The sequence below is a fragment of the Hypanus sabinus genome, chromosome 21 (genome assembly GCF_030144855.1).
Source record: "Hypanus sabinus isolate sHypSab1 chromosome 21, sHypSab1.hap1, whole genome shotgun sequence".
Taxonomy (NCBI): Eukaryota; Metazoa; Chordata; class Chondrichthyes; order Myliobatiformes; family Dasyatidae; genus Hypanus; species Hypanus sabinus.
Genome location: NC_082726.1, coordinates 67,231,119 through 67,244,608, shown reverse-complemented (window position 1 = coordinate 67,244,608; position 13,490 = coordinate 67,231,119). Strand labels below are relative to the sequence as shown.

The window sequence follows — 13,490 nt, the reverse complement described above, 5'->3', positions numbered from 1 at the left end:
CACACCTGACTGACTCTAAGCCACACGTCTGTGGAGTGTGGGATGAAACTCATGCCCACACCTGACTGACTCTAACCCTAAGCCACACGTCTGTGGAGTGTGGGACGAAACTCATGCCCACACCTGACTGACTCTAAGCCACACGTCTGTGGAGTGTGGGATGAAACTCATGCCCACACCTGACTGACTCTAAACCACACGTCTGTGGAGTGTGGGATGAAACTCATGCCCACACCTGACTGACTCTAAGCCACACGTCTGTGGAGTGTGGGATGAAACTCATGCCCACACCTGACTGACTCTAAACCACACGTCTGTGGAGTGTGGGACGAAACTCATGCCCACACCTGACTGACTCTAACCCTAAGCCACACGTCTGTGGAGTGTGGGACGAAACCTCCGGTTTAAGATGACACAGCTGAAGTTGAGTGACTATCTACTGATGGTTAATAAATCGAGGAATACAACCAAACTCTTTAATAATAGTACTTTTCCTGTAAAAAATTATGGGAAACAATGACAACAAACAATGAAGTTGCACACGAAAGCGAAGCTGGGTCGGAGGTCGAAGCATGCGGTGCACGAAAGCGAAGCTGGGTCGGAGGTCGAAGCATGCGGTGCAAGATGAAGTCGGGGCAAGGTCGAGGCTCGTTCAAGGAGAAGTTGAGGTGAATGGAGTGGAACAAAGTTGGAGCAGAGGACAGACAAATTCAAAGCCTGTCCACCTAAACCGAGAGTGAGGTTTGATCAATCTCAGTGCCAGGCCAATTTGAAAAGGTTAAGTATGGGCTGACACCTGTCAGTGGGGTCCTGGCCCAAAGAATGTCGAAGTGACAGGGTCCAGGTTTTAGAAGGGGAACAACCGGATAGTTAGATGGGCCAGATGGATTGAAAAACCTGGGCGTTGGGACCAGAGGTGTGGGCGGGGACTCTTCTGCTCATTGCATCATCATGGTTGCTCTGCTCTTCCCTGCACTGAGGCTGAGGCTTGGCCTGCCCCGGCTGCTCTGGGCTTCGGCTCTCACAGTCACTTTCATTCTAATGCTCTTTGCGTTCTTCTAGCTGTGCATGATTTGATTTTTTACTCTGTATTGCTGTTGGTCAGTCATTTTTATCGTTTCTTTTGTTTTTTTTTGTGGCTGCCTGTAAGGTGACGTAGCTCAAGATTATATAATGTATACATACTTTGATAATAAATGAACTTTGAAATGGGAGCATCTACAGGAAACCCACACAGATGTTCAAACTCCTTGCAGACAATGACAGAGATCTTATAGCAGGCACTGTAATAGCATCATGCTGACCTTGACCATGCCCATTAGAGGAAGGGAGGTTCCAGTGGGGCTGTCGACAGAGCTACGCCAGGGCATGAGATGTTAATGCTGCACCTGAACTATCCATTACTGTGGTGGGACCTGTGTGCCAAAACAAGCTTCACTCCAAGGCCATCACTGAGTTAAAATGCCCAGTTGCAATGCAGATAAAGTGAGCCATAGAAGGCCTATTCTCTAGCAAGTGAACATTTTCCATCAGGTGTGCCAATAGGCTGGGGGTGCGATGGCATTGGTGCCCACGTAAGTGCAATGTCAGTAACCCTAACACACGTGCGAGAACCATATCTATTTCATCAACTGAAAGGCTTGGCGGAGGTAAAATTCCATCTTCCCCAGAACATACTGGCGCAGTTCTACACTGCCATCATCGGGAGCATCTTCACATCAGCCATTACTGTTGCTTTGTATCTCACAACACACAAAAACCACAGTGAACTGACTGCACAGCAGAATGGTCATCAGCTGCAGTCTACCATCTCTGTGTCCAGGTCAAAGAAGTGGGCAGGGAAAGTCACTGCGGACGCTATTCACCCTGCAAACTACCTTTTCCAAAAGCTCCCTTCTGGGAAATGCTATCCAGCTATTAAAACAACAACGTCACATTATCTTAAACATTTCTTCCCCAGACAGCTAATCTGATTAATCATTCCGGTTAATCAGCCCCATCTCTCCCTGTCTATTACTCCCATCACTATAAACACTTAAAACAACTTATCACAATGCATTGTACATTGTATATACATGCTGGACTATTTATGCACATTTTATTCGATCTCTGTACTTTCATCTCCAAGCTTATTATTTTATACAATGCCTTATTCTTTATAAGGGTTGAATGTTATTGTTGAAGGAGAAACTGAGGCTGGAGTGTTTTCAAAGGGAAAATCCCAGCAAACAGTGTGACGTTTTGTTGGATGGTGTTTGCCCAAATGTCTCTGACTGGAAGTTAAGTTAATAAAGAGACAACTATAGGAAGCGCTTGCTGAGTGCATTTAAAAGTATATATTTCCAAATAAATCTTCTGAACCTAAATTACACAACTGCTCTGGTTCCCCTCAAATATATTAACTACATCTTCTAAATCAATAGCACTGAATCAGGAGATTACAATTTTAAGGATGTCTGAATGTTTCAACGAGAAGCAGGAGTTGGCCATTGGACACCTTGAGTTTGCTTCAGCATCCAATGAGGTCATGGCCGATCAGATTCGGGTTCAGATTAATTTATTTATTCCATGTATGTTGCAACATACAGTGAAACACGCTGTTTTCGTTAATGACCAGCACAACCCAAGGATGTGCTGGGGGCAGCCCACAAGCATTGCCATGCAGTCTAATGACAACATGGTACACCCACAACACAAGTCTGTGCTACCATTCCATCATGGTTGATTTTTTATCTCTCTCAACCACATTCTCCTGCCTTCTCCCCATAACCTTTGAAGCCTTTACTAATCAAGATCCTATCAGCCTCTGCTTTAAATATACTCAATGGCTTGGCCTCCACAGCTGTCCGTGGCAATGAGTTCCACAGATTTACCACCTTCTTGCTGGCTAAAGAAACTCCTCCTCATTGCTGCCCTAAAGGGATGTCCCTCTATTCTGAGGCTGTGTCCTCTGGTTCTAGACTCTCCCACGATAAGAAACATGCACTCCACATAGCAGAGTTCAGATTATCAGACGATGACCTCATCTCTGTTCCTCCTCATCAGAGCCCCAGGTCGGAAATATTAACTGCTTCTCCTTCCACAGGCACTGCCACATCTGTGTCCATCATCTTCTGTCCATATTTGGGATTTCCAGTGTCCACAGGTTTACTGATCTGCAGACATTTTCTGCTTTCTTAATATACATATGTTATAGAAATTTAATTATGTATAAATAAATTATATTGTATGTGTATCATCATCATTGGGTGTCGTGTCTGGATGACGTGGGCAATCATGGCCTTGTGACCATGATTGCTCTTGGTTTGACACTAACTTCTGGGCGGTGCCTTTACAATGATCCCAACCATTATCAATACTCTTCAGAGATTGTCTGCCTGCAGTCATAACCAGGATTTGTGATGTGCCCCAACTGCTCATACGACCATCCACCACCTGCTCTCATGGCTTCACGTGACCCTGATCAAGGGGCTAAGCAGGTGCTACACCTTCCCAAGGGTGACCTGCAGGCTAGTAGAGGGAAGGAGCACCTTACACCTCCTTCCGTAGAGATGTATCTCCACCCCTCCACCCTAAATATAAACTAAATAAGTAGTGCAAAAAGGGTATTGTTCAGAAGTCTGATGGTGGTGGGGAGGAAGCTGTTACTGAATTGTTGGGTGTGTGCCTTTAGGCTCCTGTCCCTCCTCCTTGATGGGAGCACTGGGAAGAGGGGGCATGTCCTGGGTAATGGGGCCCCTTCATGATGGATGCTGCTTTTCTGAGACATTGCCTTTTGAAGATGCCCTTGATAGTGAAGGGCAAAAGTTACCCTTTCTCCTGCCCTCCCTGTCAGGAACTAGCTTGACCAGTTGGTTGTGGGATCGGAATGGATATCTATCTTAATAGCAGAAAACAGAAAGCACTTATTAACAGACAGTACTTCAGTCGTCCTTGAACTGATTATAACATCAATTAATGGATGAAAATTAGAATGTCTTAATTCAATACTGACATCAAATTGTATGTGATGTGATAATGTTGTGAACTGTTCACTGTTCCAATGGGACCGTAAGCCCCTGACATACAGTTGGATGATGAACACAAAATCCTGATGAAGGAATTTATCCTTGAGGTACAGCACCGAAGAGAAGATAAATGGTCATAGGGGGATGAAAGTGGAACAGGAATAGAATTGATGAGTGGCTTTTGGTCTCTCGTTAAAAATGTATTCTTCTTGTGAGTCAGTGATTAATATGGGAAGCAGTGTGAGGGATTGATTGTGGGCTTTGTACACTACAAGCCTTAGCATATTGTATTAACTCACTGAAACACATTAGAGAGACTCTACCAAAGTACTGCATTTAATTTTGGACACCTCAGCTCCATTAGCTGCATTAATCAATATATAATTTGAATAGAACTGAGAGCAACCAGAACTATTTCAAGTCTTTAATCATCTGAGGGCAAGGAAAGGGAAGTTATATTTTACACAATGAAGAGCTATTGGAGAGTTAAAGTGAAGGAGATGAACTGGAAGTGGTAGGCACTTCATTTTGACATGAACCAGAGAGCAGCTGGGAGCAGGCTCTGCTCACGGCTAGCAGATTGGGTTATTTGCCTTGAGGATCTAAAACAACAAAAATATTAAACACAAAGGATTCTGCAAATGCTGGAAATCTAGAGTTACACATGCAAAATGCTGGAGGAATTCAGCAGGTCAGACAGCATCTATGGGGAGGAATAAACAGTCAATATTTTGGGCCAAAATACCATCAGTATCCCTCAGAAAAAGATTAGCTTTGTCTGTCACATGCACATTGAAACATCAAAGCAGACAGGTAAACGTATCACTTGCATCAAATCAAATCAGCGAGGATTGTCCTGGGCAGCCTGCAAGTGTCACCGTGCTTCCAGCACCGACATAGCTCGCCCACAACTCATTAACCCTTACCTGTACATCTTTGGAACGTGAGAGCACCCAGAGGAAACCCACACAGTCAGAATCAGGTTTATTGAGTTGGAATGTAATGGTGAGGTTGTGTAAGGCACTGGTGAGGCCGAATTTGGAGTATCAAGTGCAGTTTTGGTCACCAAATTACAGGAAGGACATTAATAAGGTTGAAAGAGTGCAGAGAAGGTTTACAAGGATGTTACTGGGACTTGAGAAAATGAGTTACAGAGAAAGGTTAAATAGATTAGGACTTTATTCCCTGGAGCATAGAAGAAAGAGGGGAGATTTGATAGAGGTATATAGAATTATGATTGGTATAGATAGAGTGAATGCAAGCAGGCTTTTTCCACTGAGGTTAGGGGAGAAAAAAAAACAGAGGACATGGGTTAAGGGTGAAGGGGGAAAAGTTTAAAGGGAACATTAGCATCTTCACACAGAGAGTGGTGGGTGTGTGGAATGAGCTGCCAGATGAAGTGGTGAATGCAGGCTCACTTTTAACATCTAAGAAAAATTTGGACAGGTACATGGATGAGAGGTGTATGAAGGGATATGGGCTGGGTGCAGGTCAGTGGGACTAGGCAGAAAAATGGTTTGGCACAGCCAAGAAGGGCCAAAAGACATGTTTCTGTGCTGTAATGTTCTATGGTTCTATTATCACTGGCATGTGACATGAAATTTGTTAGGAGAACGTACAAATTCCTTACGGACAGTGGCAGGAGTTGAACCCCGATTGTTGGTGCTGTAAAGCACTGTGCTAATCACTGCGCTACCAGGCCACCTCGCACAAATGCACAATGGCTGTCTCAGAAACTCAGGAACATTTCAGAAATCTCTGCCCATCTTTGGGACAGCTGGTTCAGCTCCAGGGGTAAGATTACTGCAGTCCAAGACTGCATAACAAATGCTAAAACAAAGTCATAGAAAATGCTGAGGATTATTAGGCAGGGTGGAGTGTAGGTAACAAATACAGGCCCTGGCAGGGGGCTTGTGATGTTAGTTCATAATCAGAGTTATAAAACCCTGGATTTATTCACTAATGCAAACAATGAAAGCATTTAATAGAGAAAAAACATTTTAAAGTCGGTGGAATAGGTCATGAAATGACCCCCCAGGGACTGGGTCAGAACTAGTGCAGAAGGAATTGATCTGTGGGAATATTTAGTTCTCACAGACATGAATGCAGACTCTCACCTTAAAATTTGAGCTTGTTTAATGTTGTGCATTTTGATAAAACTCCGCCTTCTCATGTTTAGTCTCAGTTGCATCTTCAGCCCGAATGTCTGATTTTTATTTGTGCTTCTAATGTTTGTGTGCAGTTTGATTAAAATCAGTGGAAGGATTTTTCAGTCCCTTTTCATTTTCTACTCTAATAAAAAGCAAATCTACTTTGACTATTTGTTTTCAGTCTAGGGATTACTTTCCCTATCTCACCACTTAGTTCCCTCGTTTAATCTCCCCATGGCTTATGTTTATGGCGGAACTTTATAATTGGGAACTGGTCCTGGAGTGAAGTCAGCTAATGGCCGTGTTCTGCGCTGTACTGTTCTATGTTCCCTGTTTTAATACAGTGGATTCCAGTTAATTGGGCCATCTATTAATCAGTGCAGTCAACGATTTGGGACCACTCTTAAAGAGCAAAAACTAAATCGAGAACATTTCTTGTTGCGTGCATTTGTGTGACCGTCAGACACAACATTGTGCTTCGAGATAACAGTATTTAAATAGCACCGGTTGCATGTGTCTGTGTTCAAAGAGCTGTGATTTTTGTCACTGCCATTTGGAGTTGGACAGTTTTGCACACTCAGGTTTCAAACATTCAGGCTTGAAAATGTGAGGAATGATTGGAAGTGAAAATGAAACAACTTCACTACTTGAACAATTTAGAAACTAAGAAGAATTTCAAGGTAACAAATTCTTCATATTTTCTACATTGAAGGTAACATCTTGAATGTTACAATGAAAATGAGCATTTCAAGGATTCTGATGTTGTCAGCATTATAAAAAGGCAGTCCATCATCTGCACTGATTTTGTTCATTTACAGTCAGAAGGATGCGATGCAGATGAATTCCTCTGTCGATACCTATGAGGAACTAATACAGTTTTGTGGCACTGCAGTAATATTGATACTGTTCTCACTTCTGCATTTCATTTAAGTGTATGATTTGTAACTCAGTTAAATGGTAGTTTGTCCTTTTTATACCTTTTAACTATTTCCATGAAATTTCAGATAATTGGGCCAAAGTGTACTGGTCCTGATGATCTGAATTAACTGGAATCCATGGTACTTCTATTTCAGATACTGACCATTTCAGAAACATAGAAAACATAGAGCCCAATACAGGCCTTTTGGCCCACAAAGCTGTGCTGAACATATCCCTACCTTAGAACTACCTAGGCTTTACCCATAGCCCTCTATTCTTCTACGCTTCATGTAGCCATCCAGGAGTCTCTTAAAAGACCCTATCATTTCCATCTCCACCATCACCACCGGCAGCCCATTCCTCGCATTTGCCACTCTCTGCGTAAAAAAAACTTACCCCTGACATCTCCTCTGTACCTACTTCCAAGCACCTTAAAACTATGCCCTCTCGTGCTAACCACCTCAGCCCTGGGAAAAGCCTCTGACTATCCAGATGATCAATTTCTCTTATCATCTTAGACACCTCTATCAAGTCACCACTTATCCTCCGTCACTCCAAGGAGAAAAGGCCGAGTTCACTCAACCTATTCTCATTAGTCATGCTCCCCAATCCAAGCAACATTCTTGTAAATCTCCTCTGCACCTTTTCTATAGTTTCCACATCCTTCCTATAGTGAGGTGACCAGAACTGAGCACAATACTCCAAGTGGGGTCTGACCAGGGTCCTACATAGCTGCAACATTACTCCTCGGCTCTTAAACTTCATCCCACAATTGATGAAGGCCAATGCACTGTACGCCTCTTTAACCACAGAGTCAACCTGCGTAGCAGCTTTGAGTATCCTATGGACTCGGACACCAAGATCCCTCTGATAACTCCACACTGCCAACTGTCTTACTATTAATACTATATTCTGCCATCACATTTGACCTACCAAAATGAACCACCTCACACTTATCTGGGTTGAACTCCATCTACCACTTCTCAGCCCAGTTTTGCATCCTATCAATGTCCCGCTGTAACCTCTGACAGCCCTCCACACTATCCACAACACAACCAACCTTTGTATCATCAACAAATTTACTAACCCATCTCTCCACTTCCTCATCCAGGTCATTTATAAAAATCACAAAGAGAAGGGGTCCCAGAACAGATCCCTGAGGCACACCACTGGTCACTGACCTCCATGCAGAATATGACCCGTCTACAACCACTCTTTGCCTTCTGTGGGCAAGCCAGTTCTGGATCCTCAAAGCAATATCCCCTTGGTACCTTATTGAATGCCTTGCTGACATCCACAAACACTACATCTACTGCTCTTCCTTCATCAATGTGTTCAGTCACACCCTCAAAAAATTCAATTAGGCTCATACCTCGGGTATTTTCTCTGGTTTCATACACACTTTTCCATTGTCGCACTTGATTGGTCCTATTCTCTCACATCTTATCCTCTTGCTCTTCACATACTTGTAGAATGCCTTGGGGTTTTCCTTAATCCTGTCCACCAAGGCCTTCTCATGGCCCCTTCTGGCTCTCCTAATTTCATTCTTAAGCTTCTTCCTGCTAACCTTATAATCTTCTAGATCTCTATCATTACCTAGTTTTTCAAACCTTTCATACGCTCTTCTTTACTTCTTGACTAGATTTACAACAGCCTTTTTACACCATGGATCTTGTACCCTACTTTCCTTTCCCTGTCTCATTGGAACATACCTAATCAGAACTTCATGCAAATATCCCCTGAACATCTGCCACATTTCTTCTGTACATTTTCCTGAGAACATCTGTTTCCAATTTATGCTTCCAAGTTCCTGCCTAATAGCCTCATAGTTCCCCTTACTCCAATTAAACATTTTCCTAACTTGTCTGTTCCTATCCCTCTCCAATGCTATGGTAAAGGAAATAGAATTGTGATCACTATCTCCAAAATACTCTCCCACTGAGAGACCTGACACCTGACCAGGTTCATTTCCCAATACCAGATCCAGTACAGTCTCTCCTCTTGTAGGCTTATCTACATTTTGTGTCAAGAAACCTTCTTGAACACACCTAACCAACTCCACCCCATCTAAACCCCTCACTCTAGGGAGATGCCAATCAATATTGGGGAAATTAAAATCTCCCACCACAACAACCCTGTTATTATTACTCCTTTCCAGAATCTGTCTCCCTATCTGCTCCTTGATGTCCCTGTTACTATTGGGTGATCTGTAAAAAACACCCAGTATTGACTCCTTCCTAATCCTAACTTCCACCCATAGAGACTCCATAGACAATCCCTCCATGACTTCCTCCTTTTCTGCAGCCGTGACACGATCTCTGATCAGCAATGCCATGCCCCCACCTCTTTTTCCTCCCTCCCTGTCCTTTCTGAAACATCTAAAACCTGGAATTTAAAGTAACTGTTCCGGCCCCTGAGCCATCCAAGTCTCTGTAATGGCCACAATGTCATAGCTCTAAGTGCTGATTCACGCTCTAAGCTCATCAGCTTTATTCATGATACTCCTCGCATTAAGATAGACACACCTCAACCCATCGGACTGAGTGCATCCCTTCTCTATCACCTGCCTATCCTTCCTTTTGCACTGTCTCCAAACTTTCTCTATTTGTGAGCCAACCTCCCTTTCCTCCGTAACTTCAGTATGGTTCCCACCCCCCCAACGTTGTGTTGGGAAGAAGTTGTATTTGTCTGTTTTGCCCTCTTATGCTCCTTTATGGCTCTAGTTATTGGTGTAATGCCCTGGGAAAGGGTTCACTGCTGATGTAATGGCTTCTCTGTAGAAGCAGTGTTTGGGTTATGACTTGAGATAACAGGGGCTTTGGAATGTGTGTCATCCAATGAAGGGAGCGTTTTTTCTTGTTGTATGCCTGACAGCGAGTTGATCTTGGTCTTTTGTTCGGTGAGGGATGAAGAGAGAAGATGCCAGAAAGGAGAGGCCGTAGGCAGCAGGACGGAATGGACGGAGTGGGCCGGGTGTGGATGGAGCTCGGGGAAATCGATGGAGGACCAGGGGAAGGGAAACCGTGAGCTCCAACTTGTGCACATTCGACTGTTTCATTAAAATGGGGCCGTTTCTTTTTGTTTTTCTTTTACTAACCCTTTCGTCAAATTAAGAATTAAAAAGCTAAATCGTTTAATTGCATATGGTGCACTGTTTGTTATTTTGTGGTCCTGATTTGTAGCGGGGGTAACACATCACACAGCATCCACACAAACAAGAGGGTTTGCCCCTCAGATTTCACACGTTTGGTGGGGTCAGGGCCGGTCTTCCGCAGACTAACACCGCCGGCCAAACCTGAGGGTTACATTAGAATAGAGAGTGGTTCAAGATGGTGTTGGTGAAACTCAGTGACTGGTGGCAAACAACTGAATACTCATTAATTACACTTTTTCTGCTAAACGATCACGCAAACAATAGCCTATAACTCCCCTGTCGGAGTTGAGCTTTTGAACCATCAGTATGATCTGGCATTTTTGCAGTGGGAACTGAAGACTCCATTGTGCAGGACGGCTGTGGGGTGGTGTGTACAGGCCGAATCGAAGTGGTGGAGTTCAGGCCAGGGAATGGGGAATGAGCCCATGTTCAGCCATGCCTGGAGGCAATTCAATTCAGCAGAACCAAGGTGAGGCAAGGGGAGGCAATGCAGATTCAAGGAGGCAGTCCTGGACCTGGTCCTGGAGGGAGGTTTGATTAATTTAAGTGTTGAGCTGAATTGGAAAAGTTGGGTACGGACCAAATTGAGCATATCAAAGCAGCAGGGTCTGGGTCCAAGAGCAAGTCTGGATGATTTAAGCACTGGGCCAGATTGAAAAGGACAAGGTGTGGGACCAGAGGTGAGGCATGGGCTGGTTCAAACCACTGCTCAGGGAGATTCACCCGTCTGGGCAGAGGAACTGAATGTGTATTTTAATCAATCTTCACAGTGGAAGACATTGGCAGTATACTGGACTTTCAAAAGTGTCAGGGAATTATTGTAGGTGCAGTGAAGATTACGACTGAGAAGGTGCTCAGGAAGCTTAATGGTCTGAGGATGGATAAATCTCCTGGACCTGATGGAATGCACCCTCAGGTTCTGAGAAAGTGGCTGGAGAGATTGCAGAAGCATTAACGATGATTTTGCAAGAATCGATAGATTCTGGCATTGTACAAGATGACTGGAAAATTGCAAATGTTACTCCGCTATTTAAGAAGGGTGGAAGGCAGCAGAAAGGAAACTATAGACCTGTTAGCCTGACATCAGTGGTTGGGAAGTTGTTGGAATCGATTGTTAGGGATGAGATTACGGAGTACCTGGAGAGACATGACAAGATAGGCCAAAGCCAGCATGGTTTCCTGAAAGGAAAATTCTGCCTGAGAAATCTACTGCAATACTTTGAGGAAATAACAAGCAGGGTAGACAAAGGAAATGCAGTAGATGTGGTGTACTTGGATTTTCAGAAGGCCTTTGACAAGGTGCCACACATGAGGCTGCTTAGCAAGATAAGAGTCCATGGAATTACAGGAGAGTTACTAGCATGGTTAGAGCATTGGCTGGTCAGCAGAAAACAGAGAGTGGGAATAAAGGGATCCTATTCTGGCTGGCTGCCGGTTACCAGTGGAGTTCCACAGGGGTCGGTGTTGGGACCGCTGCTTTTTACAATGTATGTCAATGTTTTGGATCACAGTATTAATGGATTTGTGTTTAAATTTTCTGAAGATACAGAGATAGGTGGAGGAGCGGGTAGTGTTGAGGAAACAGAGAGCCTGCAGTGAGACTTAGATAGTTTAGGGGAATGGGCAAAGAAGTGGCAAATGAAATACAATGCTGGAAAGTGTATGGTCATGCACTTTGGTGGAAGAAATAAACAGACAGACAATTATTTAGATGGGGAGAGAATTCAAAATGCAGAGATGCACAGGGACTTGGGAGTCCTTGTGCAGGATACCCTAAAGGTTAACCTCCAGGTTGAGTCGGTGGTGAAGAATGCAAATGCAATATTGGCATTCATTTCTAGAGGTATAGAATATAAGAGCAGGGATGTGATGTTGAGGCTGTATAAGGTACTTGTGAGACCACACAGCATCGTGTGCAATTTTGGGCTCCTTATTTTAGAAAGGATATATTGACATAGGAGAGGGTTCAGAGAGGATTCATGAGAATGATTCCAGGAATGAAAGGGTTACCTTATGAGAAACATCTGGCAGCTCTTGGGCTGTATTCCCTGGAGTTCAGGAGAATGAGGGGGGATCTCATAGAAACATTCCAAATGTTGAAAGGCCTGAACAGATTAGAAATGGCAAAGTTATTTCCCATGGTAGGGGATTCTAGGACAAGAGGGCACGACTTCAGGGTCGAAGGATGTCCTTTTAGAACTGAGATACAGAGAAATTACTTTAGCCAGAGGATGGTAAATCTGTGGAATTTGTTGCCAGCAGTGGCTGTGGAGGCCAAGTCTTTGTAAATGTACTTTGGAACATAAAACAAATGTACTTTGTAAATGTACTTTGGAACATAAAACAGTACACTGGACAACAACCTTTTCAGAAGTGTTGATACCTCAAATTTTTTTTTTGTTTATGAAAGGACACTTGAAGCTGAATACAAATATAACTCCAGACTACTCCTATCTAATAGGAATTTGGAGAAATAAGAAATTAACTTTAGTTGACTATAAATTGTTTAATTGCTTTGCAATAGTTCAATTACACTAAAATGTTTTATGATGATTTTTGTTTATACTCAGTGTCTGAGGCTTCTCGTTTAAGTGTCCAACAATAATCAGCCAGCGTTGATGGACTCCAGTTGTCCTGATACCATTTCTCTATGTCTGCAATGTCCTGGTGAAACCTTTCACCACGCTCGTCACTGACAGCACCAAGATTTGCAGGAAAGAAGTCTAAATTGGAATGCAGAAAATAATCTTTAGTGATATATTGCACTTCATGGTTTTGTATGCTTAAGTATATTATCATGTATATTAAGCATGTGGTTTGGTGCTCTGTAGTTGCCTAGAGAATTTTCAACGATATTCTTGAATGCCTTCCATGCGATTTTCTCCGGTCCCACTAGGAGTTCTTTGAATTGCCTGTCATTGATGACCTGTTTGATTTGTGAACCAACAAAGATGCCTTCTTTGATTTTGGCATCTGTTATTCTGGGTAATGTTGGATTCAAATATCAAAATCCTTCATGGAAAGCTTTGTGCCTGGAGATTCCTAATGCAGTGAATCTGCTTTTGCCTTTGACAAACCCAAGTCTCTGACCAGCTCATTTAACTCAGACTGAGTTATCAGATGAGATTAAGTCAACAGAAGGAGCTTACATTGCCTGTAATCAGCAGTAACTCAAGAAATGCAGCGACAATCTGTGCAAAGTCATCAAGGCAGTGAAACAACAATACAGGGACAACTCTCCACATGCAGCTTACGACAAGG

The 13,490-nt window shown here is 43.4% G+C and overlaps 1 protein-coding gene across 4 annotated transcripts in view; it reads right to left on the bottom strand.

The window, feature by feature from the left end:
• Positions 1-302: 302 nt before the first annotated feature.
• LOC132379156 (histidine-rich glycoprotein-like) overlaps positions 303-13,490 on the bottom strand; it is a 35,882-nt gene continuing 22,694 nt past the window's right edge. For 2 of the 4 annotated variants that reach the window (XM_059946782.1, XM_059946783.1), the window contains exon 5: positions 311-12,952. The gene's annotated coding sequence lies outside the window, so the exon portion shown is untranslated. Of the gene's footprint in view, positions 12,953-13,490 lie in introns of all 4 variants that reach the window. The other 2 variants (XR_009507321.1, XR_009507320.1) reach the window with 2 other exon arrangements.